Here is a 3,063-nt window from a genome sequence, read left to right as displayed (position 1 = left end):
AGAATGGAGAGTAAAGTTTAAGACCAACTTTGCAGGAATCCAGTGAGCAGGGATAAGAAAAACACCAACTTTCAAACAAACATTTGAGAGAAAGAAAACATATTCGATCTAAACAATACAAAAATATATTCGGAACAGATGGACTTGGAAAAAGCAATCTCAGGCGACAATTTCTTTTACGGCGGGGTACGATAAAATGCAAGCTTTAATAAAGATCGAATACAAGAAAAATATTAAGAAATACACTAGAGTTGGCAGCACATATAGTATGCAAAGTCGATTTTGTCCTATTTTGACTTCTTTGGTAGATGACAACACAAATAAGGAAAAAGATGACTTTATACGGAACGTTGGCACTATGTTGAATACAATCAGATGTAAAGATCCTAACCTAATACACATTAAAACAAATCGAAAAAGGAGAAGGAACAACACAACTACTGTAAAACCTATTCTGATGAAAAGTTGGCAGAAGAAAATCACTGCTTTACTTCTATACTTAAAATAAACACTAAGTTAGAATCAACAAGCTCCAGAAAACAGTCTCAGACAGATATTGATTGACGCATTCAATATGAATCATATAGAAAGAAAATAGAAAAACTCGCAGATGTACTAAAAATGAAATTAGCAATTAATCAACAACAATAACACGAGAATGAGAGTTCAAAACGGCAAAAATCAAAAATACAAAATCGATAACAGAAACGACATGGTAGTATGAGCCTCGATTAGGCAAAGCGACGTAAATGCAATCATTATCTACTAATTCCTACGGTCATTAAAGACATCTATAGCTATTTCCAGCAAACAATGTTACGATTACGACATTATAAAGAAGGAGATGAAGAAAAAGAAAACCATAATAGAAATTAAAAAAGAAAAGACGTTTATCTCTTTCGGAGCAGCAAAACGGGACACCAAACTACGTTAGGATGTCGATCACCACCGAACACCACCGGAGGAACTTGCCGCAACTGTGAAGCTCCAAAGCAGTCCCGACCCTTCTCCGGGGAAAGAAAATTTACTCGAAAGAAAAGCTAACTCGTTTTTCTCAACTCAGAATAATTTTCACCTTCCTTTTTTTCTTATGTTTTTGCTTCAAAAAAAATCCCCCAAAAGAATTCCACCCCCCCCCCCCCCCCCCGCCCTTTTTTGATCCTCCAACCAGCTTTATATAGAGAATCAACTAGGGTTTATTTTAGGGCTTCAATCGATGTGAAAAAAAAATAAAATTGGGGGTAATTCAGGGATTTTCAATGGAGATCTTTTGAGATTTGAAATTGGAATTCTTCTACAGCTTGGATTCTTCATCCACAACCTATGCAAATTTTGGATTTTCTTCATAAAATCCAAATTGGTCAACCAATTAAGGGATGAAATTTTTCTCACCAACCAATGAGAAGCGGGCAAGTATGTACGATTTTGTACCATTCAACCTGAAATTCTCAGCATCTATCTATTGGAGCGGACACCTACACATTTTCTAGAGGATTCTTGGACTTCCCATGGTACGAAAACCGCATGCTAATCACGTGAGGAGTACGATCGAAGCTAGGGAGAGGAAAAACGGTGGGTTTTGTCGGGTTGAGAGTTGTTGCATGTTGAAAACTGTTGAGGGTTGGCTGTTTTGATTGTGAAAAAGGAAAGAAAAAATTGGGTCGGGTCAGTTTGAGAGGTTTGGGCCGGGTAAGGGTGTTTTGGAGAATGGGTTGCCATTGTTGATAATGATGTTGCTTTGTTTGTTTGGGCTGGGTAGGTTTATTAATGGAAAAATTACAGAAAGTAGTATACTTAAAACTATAATTACAATAAATAATAACACTTTTATAAAATTACAGTTTATAGAAAGAGTAACATTATTATACTTATTAATTAGGCAAGTGCATGTTTTACTCACACTACTTTACGTTTTTCTATTTTCACTTCATTATTTCACTTCCCCCAAATATAGCCATATCTTTTACCCCTTTTTTTCATCTTATTTTTTTTATTATTTTTTTTTTTTTTTTTTTTTTTTCTCTTTATTTTCTCTCTTCTATTTCTCTTCTTTTTTATCCTTTTTTGTTTTTTATTTTATTTTTTGCTTTCTTTTTTTTATCTTTTTCATATTTGAAGATAATTATCTCCACGATCTTCACGTTTTTAAATAAAACATCATTACTATCTTTCACTCTCTTATATTTCTACCTTTTTTTCTTGTTAATTTTTTTCATATTATTTTTTATCATTTTATTTTTTTATTTTGATTTCTTTTTTCTTTCCACTTTATTTTCTCTCTTCTATTTCTCTTTTTTTTTTTTCCTTTTTCATTTTTTTACCTTTCTCATATCTTTTTTTTTCTTTTTCTATTTTCGTTTTCTTCTTCTTTTTTCTATTTTATTTTGTTTCACTTTTTTCTTTTATTTTTACACTTCTATTTCTCTTTCTTCATTTTTTTCTTTTTCACTTCTTTTTTTTTGTTTTTATATTTTTGTTTTTTTTTTTCATTTTTTTATTCTTCTGTCTCTAACTTTTATTTTGACAAGACAAATATATATCACATACACATATTCAAAAAACATACAAAATACATAGTCATACAGATCTGGATATATATTTACAGTACAAAACATACATATGTATTTATGAAATACATATCATATTCATATTAAATAGTAACAAACATAACTATACTATATAATTCATATGTATTTGCGAAATACAAAGGTGACTCATATAAAATAAGAAAATATATATGGATCAGGTATGTATTCTGTAAATACATATGCAGAGCTATATGTATTTTATACGGTGTTGAATTTATCTTTGAACTGTACATACTATGTCATTTTAGAGGGTAACATATGTACTTATTTATTTCTTTTACTGTTTAAGATATGTATCATGTATTTTTTTATTACCTATATGTATATGTATAAATTTTCATTTTTGTTATAGAGATTTTGTGTCCTATTTGTTTATATATACATGTGAGTCACATATGTATTTCTGTAAGTACATATGCAGATGTACATGTATGGTTTTTACCGTAAATACATATGCAGATATGTATGACTATTT

The sequence above is a fragment of the Capsicum annuum genome, chromosome 7 (assembly GCF_002878395.1).
Source record: "Capsicum annuum cultivar UCD-10X-F1 chromosome 7, UCD10Xv1.1, whole genome shotgun sequence".
NCBI classification, from domain to species: domain Eukaryota; kingdom Viridiplantae; phylum Streptophyta; class Magnoliopsida; order Solanales; family Solanaceae; genus Capsicum; species Capsicum annuum.
This window is presented reverse-complemented; position numbering follows the sequence as displayed.